Source organism: Parasteatoda tepidariorum, chromosome 6, assembly GCF_043381705.1.
Source record: "Parasteatoda tepidariorum isolate YZ-2023 chromosome 6, CAS_Ptep_4.0, whole genome shotgun sequence".
Lineage (NCBI taxonomy): Eukaryota > Metazoa > Arthropoda > Arachnida > Araneae > Theridiidae > Parasteatoda > Parasteatoda tepidariorum.
The window spans coordinates 69732958-69740688 of NC_092209.1; positions in this window are offsets into that span (position 1 = coordinate 69732958).

Sequence of the window (7731 nt, forward strand, 5' to 3'; positions counted from 1 at the left end):
AAAGAAACTGAACATAGATTCTTGCAAAGTTTTTTATTTATTCAACGTTCATTAATTAATTAAAAAAGATGATCATTCAACAATTAAGGAAATACATATTTCTAATGAAAAGGCAGAAAATCAATACTTCGAATAAAATATAATTACATACCCTTTTAATAATCTTTTATTATTTCTTGATAAGCTTTGATTTGAAAAAGAGCTTTGATTCTGGAAATGAGCGCGCCATTTTCTGTTCTGTAGACGTCTGTAAGAAGGACAGGGAGGAGGCGTTACTCATTATGATTAGTATACTGCGCATGCTTGAAAACATGCCTGGAAGGGTCATCCTGTTTCCTGAGGATTCACAGGCATCCTCACGCTATACACTACCAAATTGCTCATTACAAAGTATTTGGCTAAGTTTGTTTATACGAGAATGCTTCTAGCTGCCTATTTCTGCGTAACTGCGAAACATCGAAATTAGGACATTTTTATTTCTTGACAGAAGCGTAGGAATACGCCATCTGGGGAGAAGATCGGTTTCATGTCTTTTCCTCTTTTCAGTTATATAGGAATGTGCTTCCATATTTTCAGCTTTCTTAATATTTTTCCTATTTAATTACCAAATATATTTTTTAAAATTTCCACTTTCTTTTAGAATTATGTTTAATGTAGTTTTCAGTTTAGTAGTTCTCTAACTTAGAAATTGACGATCTATTTGAAAATCAAGACAGAAACCAACACACTTCCTTCTTTTGTGACTCTCCCTCACGCCAATGGGGAAAGCATGCGAAATGTTGCCGTAGAAAAGAGAGTTGAGTTCTGTCGTGCCCTGCCTATAGCCCATTTCAATTACCATTTAATATTTTACTGCTTACGAGACTTGTTGTTGTAGTTCATTTACGTCGTACTAGAGCTGCACAATGGGCTATTGGCGACGGTCTGGGAAACATCCCTGAGGATGATCCGAAGACATGCCATCACAATTTTGATCCTCAGCAGAGGGGATGACACCCCTGCTTCGGTAGCCCAACGACCTGCACGCGAAGTCGAGCACTTTACGGTAGCACAGTTTAACGAGGACCAATACCGCACACCCTCGGTCCCTACGCAGACTGATCCAAGTGGTCACCCACCCGCACACTGACCGCAGCCAGTGATGCTTGACTTCGACGAGACTTAGCCATTTTATATCATCGTTGTTGTTCCGGTTTGTTTACGGTAAACAACTTCTAAGCAACAGTTAAACTCTAGATTCTCGACATAGACGCTAATGCTCCTAAGAGTGGCGTTGAAACCTTCTTGGGAAGCGGTAGGTAGTACTAGTAGTAGTTCATTTACGTCGCACTAGAGCTGCAAAATTTTGATCGTTAGCAAACGGGATGACACCACTGCTTCGGTAGCCTGACGACCTGCGCACGAATTTGAACACTTTACGGTAAAATTGTTTAACGAGGACCAATACCACCCAACTTCGATCTCTTCACAGGCTAATAAAAATGGCCACCCACCTGCACACTGACCGCAGCTAGTGATGCTCAACTTCGGTGAACTGAGTCGTAACGATCCGTCCACTGTGGGACGGGGAGCGGTAGGACTTTACGTAGAATTTGCATAACTTACAGAGGAAAATTAACTTAAATTTCGAGTGCACATAATTAATTATTTCGTTTGCGTAATATTGAAAATTCATTACATATTTAACTCTGCTTGTATTAATTGCTATGAGCAATTATTAATGTGGATATTTATTAACAAAAAGGATTGCTAACTAATTATATGAAATATAACACTTTGCTTTGCTATACAGAAAATTTTAACACTAAAATATTCGATGTTTTATTAATTTATTTAATTGAATTTCAAAGAAATTATTTTGTTTCGATATTTTTTATTCATTATGAACATAATGTAACAATTGTTTTGGATTTTTAAAATGACCCGTTGAAGACTTATTGTACACTCTACTTAAAAGTTAACAGCAAAGAAATATTACACTTTGTTAAGCATATACCTTTTTCTAATTATAATGGGATGATATTTGTTCAGCGATCATTTAATGGGAATATTTTCACGTACTCAAAGCGGAATTTAACAATAAAGGTATTACATAACATATTTCGCTTATTTAGAATGCATTTTATGTAAATTGTATCACAGTTTTAAATAAAAAATTACATCGACGCTGTAGTTTGAGGAAGTACCGGAAGCAGGGCTGAAAATTAGACGGAAAAGGCGTAAAACTGATAGCAAAATCATTCCATTTCATCCTAATCTTCGTGAGGAGTAAAAGAATTTCTAACTATTCTTAAGAATAATAAGAGCAAGAATAGTAAATGGAAATGTCATCATTATTTACTATATCTTGAGTAAAAAAAATAGTTCAATTTCTCTTTTATAACTGTTAGAAAACTTTTGGTTGTCATGGGTATTTAAATATTTTCAAAAACAAGCTGTAATGAAATGACTTATATTCTAGTTTCTACTCTTTTCCTTCATGACAAATATTATTTTTAGCCCTGACCGGATGACGTTTGAGTAATGAGGTAAAAGGCAAACTTTTGCCATCTAAGGCTCCTATACTATCATTTAATTCAGGGGCTCTATTGCCATCTATAGTGTGCAAATTTTGTTATTTGACGCATTATTGTAGAGCTCGGCGCAATATTGTGTGAATAAGATGGGTAATACCTCCCACCCAAATTTATAAATTTTTCCAGGATTAATCTGCTACAAGTCGGAATGATCAAAATTACCTTATTTGAAATTCGAAATCACCGTTCATGAAATACATGCTTACGAGTAAACAAGTCACTTTAAATCTTAAAACATTTTTGGCGGGAATTTGAAGTTCACAACGAGATGAAACATGACAAATGAATATCGAAATGAGAAGAAACGATATCACCTCTCCTTATAGAGTAAAAAATCGTCATGTGTTAATTGCAGACCCCAATGTATTTTACGCAATGTTAAAATGCTTCACTATGAGACGGAAAAAACACATTTATCGATAATAAGTCGGTTTTTCTTCTTTCTTTTTTTTAATTGCATTAACGTTTCGTCTGGATGCGAGAAACTATGAGACTTTTTCTCAAAGGTACGGATGGGTGATCATGTAAAGTTAACGGTGGTGGCGCTAGTGGTTAAATTGCTCTCGCAAGACTTCCGGGTTACTGCTTCCGATATATTTTTACGCCGCAGATTGAAAAAACGAGCCATCATATTATTGTTGTGTTTCATTTACGTCGCACTAGAGCTGCACAATGGGCTATTGGCGACGGTCTGGGAAACATCCCTGGAGGATGATCCGAAGACATGCCATCACAATTTTGATCCTCTGCAGAGGGGATGGCACCCCGCTTCGGTAGCCCGACGACCTGCACGCGAAGTCGAGCACTTTACAGTAGAACAGTTTAACGAGGACCAATACCACACACCCTCGGTCCCTACGCAGGCTGATCCAAGTGGTCATCCACCCGCACACTGACCGTAGACAGTGATGCTTGACTTCGGTGATCTGCTGGGAACATGTGAAATACTGCAAAAGATATTATTGCATCATATCTTTTGCAGTATTTCACATGTACCGAGTTTTTTTTTTCTTTCAGCCTTTAAACTTCGGCATTATCATATTAATATTATAATCATTAGAATATTTTCTAATTAGGCTAACTTAAAAAGATATTTTTAAAGATATTTTTGGCGACATTTTATTCAAATGTAGCCAAATAAGGGATAAAATACAAAACATTAAGAATTATTCACAATGAGATATTAACTTTCCAAAAATTTTTTTGGCCTTACGACCTCTGAGAAGCAATACATTTCTGAAAGCTCTTATGAATGGTACAATTATGTTTAGATTTGAACCCAAATTACAATAACAAAACTGCATAGAATATTAGGCTTGTTCACACATCGCCTCGTAGTCATGACATAAGCGGAGGGATACACCGGAAATTTTCTAAATTTCTTCCGGTTTAAGGACGCTTTTTATTGTTTACATTAGGCCACCCATCCATATTTTTGCTTAAATGCCTACCTGTATGGAATAAATTATATATATTTGTGAACTGAAGATGTGAATTGATGTTCTGTTTTCAGTTCTAATTACCACTACCTCGATGATTTCCGTCCGATATCAGTAATATTGAGTGCCAAGTAATAATACTATTACGTTGCTGAAATAATTATTTTTTACATAATTTTCAATTAATTTGTTTAATATTTAATTATACGATTTACTTTGCTTCCCCGAAAGACGCCTGAACTGTGCTTTATTGTGTATCATATATCACATCGCTTTCATACCTCATATGGTTTATTGTGTTACATCACTATTTCATTAGTATTCATACGCCACTGTAAAAGACCGAAATCTGGAGAAGGACTTTCTCTCGTGATTATGAACATTCACATTCTCGTTTGGAGTATGACTAGAATATTTATTAAATATTCTTATTTCTCACTTATTCCGGCGAATGTCAACATTTACCACGCAATAATGGCTAATAGTGCATGCGTCGGAAATTTGCATTTCCTACTTCGTATTTCAGTTATTAAATGTCGTTTTTTTTTTTTTTTTTTTTTTTTTTTTTTTTTTTTTTTTTTTTTTAAATCAACTGCCACTTTTTGTTAAACATTTTCCTGACATTCTGTTTACTCATTCTTTAAAGTTAAGTGCTATTTCCCGGTACTCTCTTTATTCTTTACAGTTAAGTATCGCTTCCCGGTATACATTTGCTTGATATTTTCTTTACTGATTCTTTAAAGTTAAGTGCCATGTATAGGTATAAATTTTAATGATTCTTTGAAGTTGAAAGTGAAATTTCCCGGTATATATTGCCCGATGTTTAACTTTACTAATTCTTTAAAGTTAAGTGCCATTAATGGGTACATATTTTGCTTTTATATGCTTACTGATTCTTTAAAATTATGTGCCACTTCCCAATATAAATTTGTCCTTAATATTCACATGACATTTTTTACCTGATGCTAGATTTTGCATGTTTTGTAAAAAATTAGTTAAAATTTTTTTTAAAAAACTGTTTGAAAATATATGTCACTATACATAGGCATTTCTTGAAAGTACGACACCAATTTATTTATATAACGCCAGTTTTAAATGAATCTTGAGATGTAAAAAATTAGGAAAAATTGAAAAGTGAGTTCAAAAATGTTTGAAATTAAAAGATTTTAAACACATTGTTGTCTTAGATTTGCCTTTTTTGGTAGTAGTTTTTCTAAAATATCGAAAAATTTATGATTTTTAAAATAAATTTCAATATTTTTCTGAAGTTTTTAAATATTTTTTGAAATGATTCTGATTTAATGCTTTTACTTTTAACTAAGATCTAAAATGTTGAAACAAGCCAATTTTAGTAGTATAGAACTCTTAGATTTAGGTAGGACCAAGGGCGCCGGCAGAATAATATAAAACGGGGTGCAACCCTCTAACAAACTACCCCACCCCCCCAAAAAAAATTCTTTTTAAATATTCTGTTATTACATTTTGTTTTGTTATTACAAATACTTTCATCTATTAATTTTTTTCAAGATACATTTCTTCATTGTTAACAAGATATTTAAAAAAAAGTACGAATTTCTTGTACTTGCAAATTTTGCCATGAGAAACTGTATTGATGGCGGTGTCATAGCTATTCACTTTGAAACACAAATAACTCCAAACAGTAGTTTCGTATACTAACGTGTTTGTGCACGTTTAACATTGGTGTTTATTGTGTTGATGAAGTTTTACAATTGTGAAAAGTCAGTTTGTGTAATACACCTTTGTTAAACTAAATAACTAATAGAAAATATAATATTATTCATATTTTATTGAATGAAATTTAGAAATATAGCTTAGATATCTGCCAAGTTTGTGCATGCTCAGTGTGCATAAGAAAATAATCAAGGATGACTCAGAATTCATTGAAAAAGTTATAAACAGATTTGTACAGCAAACAAAACAATTACATTTCTTATTTGATTAAACAATTTTTTAATTGTTATGTATCAATAATTACTTAATTAATTGTTTTTGAATAAGAATATTTTTAATAAAAAATTTTATAACAAAATTGTTTTTCCGTATGTCCTTAATTGTTTTTTTTATTTTTAAAAAAGCCAGGGGGGTGCAATTGCACCTCCTTGCACCCCGCTGCCGGCGCCCTTGGGTAGGACGGCTGACTTGGAAAATCTAGATAGGCGATGACAGAGTAGCATTACTAGAAAATGTTTATTAGAAAAACTTTTTAATACATTTTAAAAAAAAGTTCTTTATTCATTTTGGTTATTGGTTTCATCAAACAGAATAAAATTCAGCTATGTTCACTTTTTTTTTCTATCACAATAAATTAAGTAAATTGACAAAAAAGAGTTCAAAAATTAGCTTTTATTCAAGTATTCAACTTAATTTTGATTATTCTCTTTGAATCAGTTGTCATTGATGCTGTACTCGTTTAGCTTCTCCAGTAGTTTTTGTAGAATCTGGTTCTGAAAGAAAATAGAGTTGTTAATAATCCTTTAGTTATAATTCGATAATACAAACGGTATTCGAAATTAGAAAAAAGCAGAAGACAATCTTTATTTTTTATTTTTTTATTTATTTATTTATTTTTTTGAAAGTTTCTTAAGTTTTGGAAAATGCGTGTGGGGGGGGGGATAACCTTCATAGCTTTTGATTAAATGATCGAATTTTCCCGTATCACACTCAATCTTAATGGCACTAGGGCCTAACCTTAAACATGCCAATTTATTTGAGCAGATGATATTTTAAGTAACAAAAACATGACAGAAAAGTACTTTAACTGAATAAGCATACCTTAATTTTTATCATTTAATTTACTAATGGATTTAAAAATCTCGACATGTAAGGTATACAAATGTTTACATTGGCTTAATCTAAATGACAAAAACCAAAATTTGAAGGGAATAATTTTATTTTATTTTATGACGTCGTTGAACATACGACCATGTTTTTTATTTACGATTACTAATGTTTACCTCCACAGCCTTGTAATTTTGAATCCAATTCAGAAGACAAGGGAACTCCTGGATCAAGTGTTAGGAGAAATTTTTCTTCGTCGAGAACTTTTTAATGGAACCAACTAGCATTTACTTTTCATGGAAAGGAAAACCACGAAAACCTCCCACAGTTAGCCTAACGACAAGGGGACTCTAACCCGTCTACCACTAAAGATATATATCTGCGGAAGAAGAGAACAATATTTAACAATAACCGTAATACTCACTGAGTTTCTTCTAGTGTTGAAGGAAGGTTCTTCAATTGAATCCATCCATGTTTCTTCCATATCGCCTAATTCATTCCTGTAAATCAAGGAATAAATTTGAGAATTTAGTGGGGAAAAAATTATATATATATGTATATATATATAAATACAAGAAAACATGAAGAAAGTTAAGAATATAATCGTGTGGGCTACTGAAAAGATTATATATTTTTTTTTCCGGTTTTTTTAAATAAAACTTCATCCTTTTTTTTTTCTTCTTTAAACTGTTGTTTGTTAGTTTTTTACTTATTATTTCCCTCTTTTTTTCATATGTCTATAATTTTTCTTTGTTTTATCTTCATTTTGAACTTATACATATATATATATATAGAGATATATATGTTATACAAAAAGTAAATACTTTTGTATTAATAAAAGAATTAAATCTCTTTCGTTTTCATAAAATGTCTTTGTTAAAGAATAAGCGTAGAGAGATTCTATTTTGGGAATTCAA